Genomic DNA, 14,446 nt, shown 5'->3' on the forward strand with positions numbered 1-14,446 from the left:
CAGGTTTTATGTGACAACAATTCCTTTTCTCTGAAGAATCAGAGAGCTCTTTTTTGTTTCATGAAAGCAGTGTATTTTCTTGATACAAGTACATGTGGAGTTTACACTAATTTGTCATATGATAGTAGAAGTGTTTATAGAAGGGAATGCTAATCTATTTTTTAATTCTTTGATTTGCTTTCCATTGCCACCTGAGAAATTATTTGCTTAAGGGAGACATGGTTTCTTCCTTTTCTCAGCAGATGACCCTGGTTTGGTTTGTCTGGCTGTGGTTTTTGTGACTGCCACTCTCTCCAAGCCTCTAAACTCCCCCAGGTAAGTAGTGAATGTGCCTTTGAGCTTCTCAAAAGAGAACATGTTTACATTTGGAAATGTTATTCGATTTGATGTTATAATTCCCAACTAGTTAGCTAATCCTGATGTAAACATGTCATGGTGTCTTCAATATTTCTTCTTCTTTTATTGATTCTGTCCTAATATAGTACATATATGTTGGGTGCTAGTTAGTCTTCCCTAAATAGGACCCTAGATCTCTTGCATCCTTATAACCTTCAGAGCATCTAACATAGAAGTTGGCATGTAGTAAATGCTTAATAAATGCCCATTGACTAGAAAGATAAATAGACACACAAAGATTAATATGGAGCTGTGCTTTCTAATTACATGGATTTTATTTATTTATTATTTTTTTAAAAAAAGCTTTTATTTATTTATTCATGAGAGACACAGAGAAAGAGGCAGAGACATAGGCAGAGGGAGAAGCAGGCTTCCTGTGAGGAGCCCGATGCTGAGACCCCAGGAGCATGACCTGAGCCAAAGGCAGACACTCAACCATGGAGCCACCCAGGTGCCCCTAATTACATGGATTTTAAAGAGATTGAAGCGGGCTCTGAAAATGAGGTGAGGATTGGCTTCACAGGTATCATAAAAAGAGACAAACATCTAAATGCACTTAATTTTTTTTAAAGATTTTATTTATTTATTCATAGACATACACACAGAGAGGCAGAGACACAGGGAGAGGAAGAAGCAGGCTCCATGCAGGGAGCCTGACGTGGGACTCGATCCTGGGTCTCCAGGATCACACCCCAGGCTGCAGGCAGTGCCAAACCGCTGCTCCACCAGGGCTGCCCTAAATGCACTTAATTTAGAGATCTGTCCTTCCTTCAAACGTAAAAATCATATATTTAATGTGGAAAAAGCAATCAGAAACTCCTGGGTATAGATTCAGAATGCTGATACTCTCTTAATCTTAGGAACCCATCAAGTTACTTCGAAAAATGGAAAGTATGTAGGCTTGAGAACCAGCCTACAGATTTACTGTTTTTTCCTAAGATAGTGTATTCTAGAGTGGAGTTAGGATTTTTGCTACCACACTACAACATCTTCTGAAAATGCTTCCCTGCTGATGGGAGGCAATGTGTCCCTGTCATTCTTTTCTTTTTGATTGTGTAGAAAAATCGTTGGATGAACTTTGTCTCCTAGGTTGAGAAGATTAAAATGTTTGCCCTACTCCATCCCTGCCACCCTCTGGGACATTGATTTTTGTTCCCAAAGAATAATGGTTAATATTCATCAGGTACTTATTATGCGCTGGCCACTGCTCTAAGCTCTTTACGTGAATTAATCCCTTAATCCTCACAACAATCCTATGAAGTGGATGCTGTTATTGTCTCTTTTCTAGAGGAAGAAACTGAGGTACAGAGAGGTTAAGTAGCTTGCCTGAGGACTCTGCATCCAGCATGTGACAGAACTAAGTTTGGAACCAGACAGGCTAGCTCCAGTCTCTACTCTCCTGACCCTTCCATGGCACCACCTCTGAAACAGAGAAGGGGAAAAGCAAGTCCTAACACTCGAATTGTCACCACGCCAGGTGTACACTCCCCAGCCAACTGCTGCCTCCCACACTGTACTCTCCTTAGCCTTGTTCTGGGCTGGGCTGGGGCTGATGGTTCATTCACACCGAGGCTCTCAAGGATCTTTGCAAATGCGGGTGAATGCAGGTGCGGCTTACCCCCAGAGCTCCCTTGTCCTTACCCTAGGCCTAGGCCTATCTATGCTGCGGTTGAGCCCAGCCTCCCTGGGCTTGCCTTAGAGCTTCCCCTGCCTGATCTGCACCCTGAAAACCTAGGACTGGCCTTCGTGGGGAGCCAGGAAGGCACTCAGACTACAAATGTATCTTCCAAGAGGAGGTTCATTTCCCACAAGGGCAAGCCTGGGGCTGCACCCAAGGAGAGGCATTGGCTCTCATGATGGAGAGAACATTCTGGTGCTCTGGCCTTGCCAAAGGCTGTCAGGACACAGGCTGCCATACACACACACACACACACACACACACACACTCTCTAGTGCTTTTATATAACAAGTTTGCCTTCCACATCGCTCCTTCATCAGCAAACACTTCAGAAAGTACAGCCCTACCTGCATTCCAAAGACTACACAAATCACTTCCCTCCCTGCTGAAAGGCCCTCACTCCCAGAGTGAATCATAGCAACTGCTGAAGAGCAGCGGTAGGGCCCCACCCTTCCCACAGGAAGTGAGAAAGAGTAAATATATAGTTTTTCTCTAAGGGCTAGGACACATTAAATAGGTGATTTTAAAAAGCGAGAGCTGTTTAAGAGGTAGTGACAGCTCTGGAGAAGAACAATGAGTCAGGGGACATGGCTGTAGCCAGGCAGAGACCACAGGATTCCTGTAAACTCTTTTATAAACAGGGCTCTGAAATTCCAGAGCCCGCAGGAGGTGGCTCCTTCTTTGACTAAGCGCTGCTATGCCACCAAGAATGCATCCAGGATTGGGGCACTTGGGACACCTGAGATGTGGGGTCTGAGCCCTAGGGCAGAATATTCTTTTAGCATTAAAAGAAAAACCAAAGTGTCGATTCTTTCATGAAGCGCCTGGCAGGGCCCTATAAGCCCCTCTGTACATGAGTGCTTGTTTTTGCACCCCTAGGACCCCAACAAAGGTCAGGGGCAGGTGGGGTTTGAGAGGCCACTGGAGTCCTTGGGATAATACTGATGTCAGGCTGCCATTCAGCAGGGCTTATAAGGCGATCACTCTGGGGGCAAGGACCCCAGGTTACCAGTTGTATTCCCAGTATGCAGTTTGGACAGTCTGCAGTGATTGGGGCAAACCAACATTCCACTTCTAGTTTCTCCAAAATGACAAAGGGGCCACCAACAAAGAAAACCAGAACCACTCAAAGCTATTGCTAATTGAGGAAGACCTAAATTGCAAAGAGCCTGGGAGCACGGAGTCACCCGGAGCCTTGTTTAAATGTGAATTTGGGGGAAGATCTGAGAGTCTACATTTTTCTTGGTCGGATCACACTTCAAGCATTGGGGTGCTAGAGAACAAGCGGGAAGGGTGGTCAGTAGAGATCAGCCCTGCCGGAGTTGGAGAGAGGCTTCCTGGGGTCTGGGGGTTTGAGACAGCTCTTAGTGTTGAGACTGGATGGGCAGGAGAGTAAAGACACCCCAGATCCACCTTGTAAGGCGGTGGGTGACCTGACGGATTCCACGGTGAATGGCAACTACCCCTTGTACAAGGACCAGGATCAGCTGGCCGGGTACCCTTGGGGAAAAGTTGAGGGTTGGAGCAGTTAGGAGCTTGGAAACTGGACTCTGCCATTCAGTAGCTGGGACACTGGGGGGCAGGTCTTAGAAATGGGGAGAGTAGTACCAGTCTGTTAGGATTGGTGTGAAGATGAAATAAGATGATACATGAAGTGCTTAGTTCAGGACCGGGCATGGCATAAGCAACCACAAATAGAATACTTGTTGATATTTATTATTATTATTATTATTATTATTATTATTATCGTCAACAGCTGAAGTGAAGCAGTGGTGTGTCTCCTATTTATCTCTGAGCCTTGGGCCAACATATCCCTGAACAGATGGCTCCTGGTTGAGGCAGGCACTCCCTTCTCTCCATTTGTATCCCAAGGTGCAGGTTGGCTCATGATGGATGGGCATGGCTCCCAATGGATGGGGGAAGTGAACAGCTTGACTGGAGGCAGAAAGACCTCATGCCCAGGGCCTAGGAAGGATGGAGACTCTCCCTGCTCCCAGGAGAAAGGATTCAGGGCACCTAAGACTAATTGATTGGTGGAAAGAAGTTTCTTGAAAGCTTGCCATGACATTGAAATGTCGCTACAGGGAAGATTCTATTTTAGCCACGGTCCAGCGGGACATGTTCTAATCTGAGGTGCACTAGATTCAGGCTGGGGATTCATTAGCTTCAAGTTTCCTGACACTGGGTACCCCAAAGGCCCACTATGCCACCTTCCCTGGCCGTCTATGACCAGCCAAGAGCTGTGCTGGAGACAGTCATTAAGGTTCTTTTCACAGAGGGTGGAGTTCCAAATATTTGTCCCAAATATTTCCCTTTGAGAGCTAATCCAAGAGATAAAGGAGAGGTACCAGCAATGCCACACCCAAGCTAGGCCAGACCTCTGGAACAGCAACTGGGAACAGCGATGAAAATGGGCAGAGTCTAAACAGCAATGATTTATCTTCCAAAGTCTGGCAGTTTTTTTATTCTAATTTTTCTTCTCCTCCCTTTAACAGGGAAGGACAATCTTAAGGCCAATTGACCATGCTCTGTGTTTTCCTCAGATGATTTGCATGTGAACCCATGAAGTTTTTGCATGGCCATTGGTGCCTCCTGCTACTCCAGCTCTTCCTCTGCTCTTTCGAGGACTGAGCCGACATGCAAAGATGTTGCCCAGTTTTAGAGGTAAAGAGATACAAGGCCTCCCGTCCTCACTAACCTGTATGTCCCCTCTCCTGCCTGGTACTAGGGCTGGCTCTCCTTGCCCCACCCTCCTGTGGTTCCCCACCCCCACCCCGCCTCATCACGCCCCCATCCCCACCCCTACTCAGCCCCCAGCCCATCCCCACTCCCACTCCCACTCCCACCCAGAGAGGCTCCCACGTTGGAGCCTTTGGTTGACCAAAGTTTACCAGCTGGGAGCCCCTCCCGCCCCTGGACTTCCTCTTGCCAGGTCTTGGTCCAAGATGACAATTTAATTATCTCACATTTACTGGAGGGAGGAAGTCTCCCAGAAGCCACCCCCCCCCTTGGATCATCTATGCATTTTAGCAGCTGCTTTTATTGGTTCATTTAGGAAAGAACCTGGGAGAGCATCCACAGTCAGTAAGTAGACCTTGTCAGAGTTTTGTTATTGTTAATAGCTGAGGCTTATTGAAACAATTTAGTGCCAACCCTGTGCTGGGCACAGTGTAAGGGCCCATAGAGAATGTGGCCCCTGCCTCTGGCTGTTTCCAGGCCACTGAAGATGATTGACAAACTGAAGGCCATGGGCACTTGACAAACTGAAGGCCATGAAGGTAGAAGAGAGAACACAGTGCTCAGTGCCCCACACCATGTGAGGGACTGGCTGAGTCTACCTCTGAGAGGTGAGAAAACCTCACAGAGGAGGTGGCATTCGGGCTGTGCTGTGGTCTGAATGGGGCCCCCAATTCCTATGCTAAAATCTCAAACCCCAAAGATAATGGTACTAGGAGGTGGGGCCTGTGAGCTGTGATTAATTAGGTCTCGAGGGCAGAGCCTGATGAAGGCGACTAGTGGCCTTATAAAAGAGGCCCCAGAAAACTCTGTCACTCCTTCCACCACGTGAGGACACAGCGAGAAGGCACCAGCTGTGAACCCGGAAGTGCGCTCTCACCAGAACATGACGGCACGGGTGCTGGCGCCCTGACCTTGGACCTCCAGCCTCCAGAACTGTGAGAAATAGATGTTTGCTGTTGGCAAGCCACCCAATCTGTGGTATATTTTTGTTACAGCAGCCCGAATGGACGAAGGCAGGCGGTTTCTTCAGGGCTGAGTGGAAGTTTACCAGAGGGAGAGGAGGGAAGAGGACATGCCAGGCAGTGATAGAAGAGTATGGAGGCAAACAGGTGGCCGTGAAGAAGGCCTGTGTCTTCTTCCAGGACAGCAGTCCAGTTTGGCTAGAGTGGAGGAGGGAACAGGGCTGAGGGGAGGAGAGGCTGGAGTGGATCTAAATGGAGAGTGACCTTTTGAGGACCATGGTGGTTCCACTGATGGGAGCCAGAGACTTGATGGGAGGTGGGTGGTGCTGTGGAGGATCCCGTGGAGAGGAGGCTTAGGGGTCCCCTATTGGGAAGATCTGCAGTATCTAGTGAAGTACTTGCATATACGCCAACACTCAGTAGACTATATGTTGGTGGTGCTTCTTTCAGGGTATAGGTGAGGAAACGATTGTGGTGAGTGGATACTAGGCTTAGCAAGCTTGTACCATCTTCCAGAGGGCCTAAACAAATCGCACTGTGGAGTCCCCATTGTTGTTCGGTAGGCCTCACTGTATGATCTTCGTATATGAAGCGTGGCCACAAATAAATGGGGATGCTTGGCTAATCTAACCACTGGCATTCTGGCATCCTACAGAGCACATTCTCCTTCAAAAATAGAGGTACAGTCATTCTGTCGATACCAAGGGGGTGCCTAAAGGGATAGCCAAAATACAGCTTCAATTTATCTTGAGAGAAATCCTTCGATGGGAAGAATGAGTGGATTGCATTCACTGTGCTGTAGATTTTGACTTTGATAGACTCTTGATCTCAAAAGTAAATTTTTGCTGCCAGGCCCAACTCTGCAGAATCCTTTTCTTCAGGGGAGCAGAGACCAGATGAGTAAGAGTGACTGGATATATGGTGTATCGCTCCTAGTGCCTAGTAGGTGCCTACTATAGGCTTAATGAATGAATGGTAGAATTTGCAGTAAAAACTTAATACACGCTTAAAGTCCTTGGGTTTTCATATATTTTAAATAATTTCAAAAATACAAATATGTTGCAAGACTAATTCAAAGAACTTTTTGGTTCTTGAACAAGTTTAGAGTAAGTTGCAGGCCTGATTTCCCCTTACTCCAAAAAATTATAGTACATATTGCCTACACATAAGAATGGTTTTCTATGCAACCACAACCTAACCATCAACACCAGGAGATCAGCTCTGGGACATCACAACATCCACCAACACCACTCAGGCTTCACCAACTGAATAATGTTCTTTACAGCCAAATGGTCAATGCCAGGAGTAGACGTTTCTCTTAGCTATCAAGTTTCTTTCATCTCCTTCAATCTGGAATGGTTGCTCAGTCTTTCCTTATCTCTCAAAACACTGACATTTTGAAGATTGCAGGCCAATTAATTTGTAGAATGTTCCTCAATTTGGGTGTGTCTAATGTTTTCTCAGATTTAGGTTAGGCTATTTTGATAGGGATTTTACAAAAATGATTCATATTCTCAGTGCATCCTATCAGGTGGGCACATAGTTTTATCTGCCCCATTATCAATGATATTAATTATCTTTTGACAGCTCCTGCTTCAGGTTATTTGTACAAATAGCACAGGAGGATAGCAGCCCAGGATGACACCAGGTCTTCTTTCTTCACACTGGTGCATGGAAGCATCTACTGCAGGGCCTTTTTTGGATGGGGGAGGTGGAAGTGGGAGGGTAGACACCTTTAGAGAGCCAGAGCTAGAGCCAGAGGTGGAGCTGTAAGCCTGGTTTGAACCTTGGCCTTGGCCTTGGCCTTGGCCTTGGTCTCTCTTCAGCAGAGGTTGAGATCCTAGGTGCTATGGGCACCAGCATGCTTCCTGAGCTTAGGGTGGGCAGTATAGACAAGTTAGCTGAACTTTCAGCTGATGCCTTTTGGGATCTTGGGCTTGACCTCCTTGGGCTTTACAAAGACCTCAATAGCCTTGGCATGAACACTCATGGCCTTGGCATTGTTGGCCTGCATTTTCCTCAAGCCTTTTTCGTGCTTCTTGGCAAAGAATTTGGGGTCCACCCCACTAACAGATTCATTAGCTTTCTAGACTCTTTATGCCATCTCTGTGCTATTTTGGAGACTACCTGTGTGTGATGAGGTTCTTGGACTTAGCTAGTCTGCACTATAGCCCATCACATGAGGTTAACTTTGATGACTTGATTCTGGTATCTGTCAGATATTTCTACTATTAATGGAACTTGTTTTTAATAAGAATTTATTTGAGACTATGCAAATATCTCATTTCTCATCAAACTCTCTTTCACTTGGTTTAGCAACATTGAAGTTTCTTGCTAAAATTATTATATGATGGTTACCAGAATCATACCAGAATTTTATCATTCCATCTACATTTGTTTGTTGGCATGCTACTATAATTTTGAACTGTCTCTTTCTTCCTGTTTATCTATCTCAGAATAGAATCATGGCTTCCTATTTTATTCAGTGGATTTATAATTCTCTTACTACCATTACATATTTTGATACTTGAATTGTTCCAGATTCAGTAGTGGGGCTAGTGGGGCCCTATTCAAGTTAGCTTCTGTGTCTTTTTTTTTTTTTTTTTTTTTTTACTTATATCCATCCTACTCTGAGTGCTTCTTTACTTTCTAGGTCAACAAAATGTTCCAGGTTCATCTTATACTTTTCCCTGACTCAACACTGGAATTAGGGAAACCTGATTGCTTTTAGTGGTGAGTGGGCTTTAGAAATCAAGCTTTTTGGTGTTAGGGATGCTCATTGCTATTGGGGTCTCACTGCTTTAAGCTTTCTCCATCATCAGAGGTAGGAAATATCTGTATAATCTCTCTCTCTCTCTCTCTCTCTCTCTCTCTCTCTCTCACACACACACACACACACACAAACACACACACTATATATTGAAAACCACCAGTACATATTAATACTTCCAGTTCCAATGAAATACTATGTGGTTCATTCTAGCTTCTCCTCTTTCCACATCTGTAACTCCTCAACAGTGAGAAACTTGACTCCCTTTATCCTTAATACATTTGCAGCCAATCTCCTGACTCTGCCAGGCCACTGCTCTTCTTGACACACCTTTTGTGTGGGAAACCAATCCCATGGGCTTTGGCACTGAGTTATTAAGGAAGGAGTGCTTTGCTTTGCTTTTATAATGGGAATATGATGTATTGTATATATTTTACATTTGAGAATAAGCAACATCAACAACAGGGATCAGCTTAAGAAGGTAACTTCAGAAATTCTGATTTTATGTCTTTCTTTCACTCTTTACAGATAAACTTCATAACAAACTATCTATAGGGATGAAGTAGGACTTCCTAAAATTCCCACGCCCTACGTTAACTGAGATGATTATGTCCTGTTAGTTTAGCTATGCACCTAAACAGAAGTTTGTTTTATCTTATTCAGTATTTTTAGGTATTTTGTGGTGAAAGTATTTTCAAATTAGTTGTCCAATTTACTACCAGAAACTTCAGTCCTGAATAGCTAACTCGAAATTACTTTGAGTCATTACTCTGAAGGGTACCCTTCTACTGGCAAGTAAGTTGTCATGTGACCAGGTCTAGAATGTCTGTTACTGGCTCCCTCCTTGGAAACCTCCAGTTCTTGGAGAATGCCTAGGAAAACTCTAGACAACAGCCAGACATCAAGCTTTTTCAAAGTCTGCCCATCTCAAAAACCTGTTTCTAGTGGTGTGAACTAGTTCCTTTTTTTTTTTTTTTTTGTGAACTAGTTCCTTAAAAGGCCTTTCATGTACCTGATGAAGCTGTCCTGTTTTTCATCTGTCTATCCTCTATCTATCTATCATCTATCTATCAATCTATCTTCTTTTAGCCAAGAGTCCCATGGCAATCACCACAGTGTCTCAGCCATTGAAGTGAGCTTTGGAGAAGGAACTTGCAACCAAAGATTATGTGAATATATCTAATGATTGCCAACTTTAGCCAGAGAAGGGATTATCTTGCTAGGTTCTAGGTATTTTTAGGATTCCTGCTATAAAATGCTATTGTCATGAACCATCTTGCCCAGCTCTGCTCAGTGTAGTATAATTCCTTAGTTTTGCCATCAAGAGAATAATCAATACTCCCCAATGCAAAGCTCAGCAAATGACCAGGAATATTTCTATACTTCATTCTGCTGGATTTTGAGTTACATGGTCTTTGGACACAGCCATTCTTGTAGATCAGTAACCAGCACCTTTCCTAGCTCACACGTGCCTCTGAGCTGATGTCAGCTGTTCATTCCATGGTGTGCATTTCTTGTGCTCTACTGATTCTTTTGGCAGGAACACTTGGCCTTCATCTTACCAATGGTGTTTACATTAGAATGTGTCCTCTTAGTGACTGTTGCATTTTGTAGTACAGCCTTGCTGCCTAAGGCCTTGAATGAGGCCATTTTAAACTCCCAAGTATGTGCCAGCGGAAAGCATCACCATGTAATTCACAGTAAAGTGAGCAACGTCACTGAGAAAGCCTCAAACTTGTAGTTTTTAAACAAAAGGCCACATCTAAATATATTATAATACTGCATGTAGGAAATGTGATAATTATCTCCCAGGCTACCGGAACCACTTTTTCACTATCAGAGGACAATAACTGAAGTCTGGCAAAACAATTTCCTTAATGACCTCAAAAGTTGCCCTGAAGTTGTAATCCTAGGTAAAACAGAGATAGTAAAATACCTTATGACAGCAGATATTAGGGGGAAGAGAACCATACATCAGATCTGAGTCCTCCATTTTTCTATCTTTAGTACAGCATGGAAAGCCAGTCAGCAGACTCTACGAGCCAGCTTTTCTGATATCTTAACTTCCTTTAGGTCACACTACCTGCAAAATGGTAGTCAGATGCTTTTGTGTGGCTCTCAGGCTGTTGTATTTTGACTTCCTTCATCTCTCAACGCCCCCACATCCTGAGCCCTTGTGCTTGGTGTTACTTACAATCTCCATCTCTACGCCCTTGCACACATACTTAAATTCCTCCATTGTAATTAGTTCTCAGCTGTTTATTCATCTCTCATCCCTTCTAGACTGCAAGCCAGTCAGAACGGGTACTATGACCTATTCAGATTTATTTGTATGCTTGGGATACATACAGAGATCAAGAATTATTTGTTGAATGAATAAATGAATGAATGACTGAATGCACACATGCTTCAAACGTGCCACTTGAAATGTAGATTCTCATGAGCTCAGGTTCCAGGGTGGAGGTTGTAATCACTTGTTTCACAATAGTAGAGAGCACTTTCATTGCCTGCCACTCTTTGGTTCCTTGGTTTTGTCAACAGAAGATGTTGTATTGGGGCAACAGTAAGAGTCAAGGGATAGACAGTTTTTCAAACACAGCCCTTTATTGAACCAAAAAACAATCTGAGTGAATCACACCTTAAATCACTCTTGTTGGCAATGAAAGGAGTTAAAATAAAGAAGCAGAACTATTATATTGAGGTACATTAGCATCCAGCATTTATCACATCACATGCTCAGTTCATATGACTATTTTTGTAACTAATAACATCAGTTTTTTGCCATAACCAACTTTGTGTATTACATGTTATATATTAATTTCTCATATATTACATATAATTGTACATCAATTTCTCATCATCAGAAAATACAAGCTCTATTAAAGACCTTCTTAGGGATCCCTGGGTGGCGCAGCGGTTTGGCGCCTGCCTTTGGCCCAGGGCGCGATCCTGGAGACCCGGGATCGAATCCCACGTCAGGCTCCCGGTGCATGGAGCCTGCTTCTCCCTCTGCCTATGTCTCTGCCTCTCTCTCTCTCTCTCTCTGTGTGTGACTATCATAAATAAATAAAAATTAAAAAAAAATAAATAAAGACCTTCTTAAAGTATAAAATAATGTAGTCTAACAAAGTGGGTTTGTCTAATTAGTTTTCTATTAAATTGGTTGTTCATTTGATCGAATCAAATAATCCAATGTCAAGTACATGCTGCTTACTTAAGTCACATACTTTTTGAGTTAGATGAAAATAGCTCCACTTAAACTCAAATCATGTAGTTAGATTTAATGCTTTGCAAGGCTCTAGGAACTCAGTTCACTTAAAACACCTAGGATGTGTAGTGGTTTGCAAAGTTTGCATTTTTGAGATAATACCCACTGCTTTCTCATTGTGTAGCACACAATATGCACACACACACTCAGTACATTTTATAACCTTATACTTGAGAAGAGGATGTAAAAGTATTTCTTTCACTGGCAGTGATGAAAGTGATTATGCAAGATCAATTAACAAAATGAATGACTTTAAAAGGGAACAATATCCTTTCTATATTTTAAAAACTCTAATTTTTGTTAATGCCTATTTCTGTTCTTAGTTTTTTTGTGTTTGTTTTCCTTTTCTCTTTGGTGTTGCCAGACCAAATCATTTTCATTAAAAATTATAGTCAGAATTGGAGCTTGGGACCAGTTAGAAAGAACAGGTCTTACCATAAAAGTATGTATGCCTAATGCCTATTTGTGAACCAGGCTATTTTGCTGAAATGTTTCAGAAGCTCTACTAAATAATAATTGATGTCTTTTACTTAACAGATTTCAGTAACTGTTAAATGAATGTCAAGCACAACTAAAGTTGAAGCTGATATTTGTTTTTTGTTTTTGAGAGAGTGTGTGCATGTGTGCACATGGTCACGAGGCGGGAGAGGTAGAGGGAGAGAAAGAGGGAATCCTAAGCAGAGTCCCTACTGATCGTGGAGCCTGACACGGGGTCAGTCTCATGACCTGAGCCGAAATCAAGAGACCGATGCTTAACTGACCAAGCCACCCACGTACTCCTGAAGCTAATATTTGGAAATGATGTTACTGAAGTTTCAATAAGGGTGTTTAAAGTTATAAATGGTAAGATTGGTCTTAATGTAAATTACTACCTGACTATAAAATTCAGTGTGGTAAATGTAGCTCTCTAAAAGGAACAATAAAGACATAATCATCACAGCTATGTGCTTTCCTTCTTAAACATTCAGAGAAAGGGCCAGAAAGAACTAATATTTTTGAATATCTATATCCACCACAAAAGGATCTCAGGGTTGTCAGGTTCTGTGGTTAGTACTTTTGGCTTGGATTCTCTCTCTCCCTCTGGCCCTCCTGCTCATGCTCTCTCTCATAAACTCTTTTTAAACAGTTCATATACACCACAAAATAATACAGGAACTTCACATATCTAACTTAATCCTTGCAGCAAAGTCAGCTACAGATAAGGAAAATGTGGTTCAGAGAAATCTGGGGGACGCCTGGGTGGCTCAGCAGTTGAGCGTCTGCCTTCGGCTAAGAGTGTGATTGAGTGCCACATCGAGCTTCCTGCATGGAGGAACCTGCTTCTCCCTCTCCCTGTCCCTGCCTCTCTGCCTCACTCTCTCTGTCTCTCATGAATTAATAAATAAAACCTTAAAAAAAAAAAAAAAAGAAATTTGGAAACTCACATAGCATTAGGCATAGAGGGAGAGTGGTAGGCTGGGGATTACTCCTAGCAGTCAGCTGTCCTTAGGACTTCCATCAGGTAGTTCTGGTAGCTTTGGGTAAAGTGTAGAAAAATATCTGAAAGTCATTATTTAAAGATTTTTTAAAAAAATATTTTATTTATTTGAGTGAGAGAGAGCAAAGAGGGAGAGAGAGAAGCAGGCTCCCCACTGAGCAGGGAGACCGATGTGGGTCTCCCTCCCAGGACTCTGAGATCATGACCTGAGCTGAAGGCAGATACTTAACTGACTGAGCCACCCAGGTGTCCCTGAAAGTCATTCTTCTAACCAGTTTGTTTCTTGGTTCCTAACCAAATGGATCTAAGTGAGCCACTTTGTGAATAGTCCAGTCTCCATATTGACAAGCACAGTAGAATCCAGAACCTTTTCAAAAACTTTGTACTGCATGTTTCATACAATCTGAGGAAGTGGAGATTTTTAAGACATCTGGCACCATTATTTTCCCTCAGTATTAATCCTTTTCTGAAGCCAGCAACAGGACAAACATCTCACTGAGGATTTGTAACAATTACTCACTGATCTCAATTCAATTTTGTGTTAGCCTAAGACTGAATTTCCAATTAGGTAAGACAAAGTGAAAAGAACTGCAGAACTTAGTAATGAAGGGCACCAACACTGGAGTGGGACAACCTTGTGTAAAAATCCCGGCACTGCCATCCTACTGCCATGTGACTTAGGTCAAGCTAGTCTAGCACTCTGGGCCTTAAGTTTCCTTTTCTGTAAAATGGGTACAAGAATGGTATCTAAGTCATAGGTGAGGATTTCATGAGGATTAAAGGAAAACACCTCTTGGGGGGCTTGGATGGCTCAGGGTATGATCCCTGGGGTCCTGGGATCGAGTCCCACATCAGGATCCCCCCCAGGGAGCCTGCTTTTTCCTCTGCCTATGTCTCTGCCTCTCTGTATCTCATGAATAAATCAATAAAATCTTTTTTTTTAAAGCAAACATCGGTTAAGCACTTGCAATGCCCAGCACACTGAAATTAATGATAGTTATTAGTGATGTTCGTGTTCAATCCTATGTTAGGTTCTTTCTACACCAACTACAAATGATAATGCAGGCTGTGAGCTACGGAAATCACAGAGGCCTTTATGGCCTTTGCAGCCAGAGGCGACAGGACGGGACTGGAAGGAGGCCCAGAACTCAGGAGC

General features: G+C 43.3%; 1 long non-coding RNA gene across 1 annotated transcript; it reads left to right on the forward strand.

Moving 5' to 3' along the window:
- The first annotated feature begins 45 nt into the window (after window positions 1-45).
- Window positions 46-13,249, forward strand: LOC140635234 (uncharacterized). The gene is made up of 4 exons (XR_012032608.1): window positions 46-315; window positions 4,618-4,738; window positions 5,130-5,158; window positions 12,997-13,249. It is a non-coding gene; the product is annotated as an uncharacterized lncRNA (long non-coding RNA).
- Window positions 13,250-14,446: the final 1,197 nt, after the last annotated feature.

The sequence above is a fragment of the Canis lupus genome, chromosome 1 (genome assembly GCF_048164855.1).
Source record: "Canis lupus baileyi chromosome 1, mCanLup2.hap1, whole genome shotgun sequence".
NCBI lineage: Eukaryota > Metazoa > Chordata > Mammalia > Carnivora > Canidae > Canis > Canis lupus.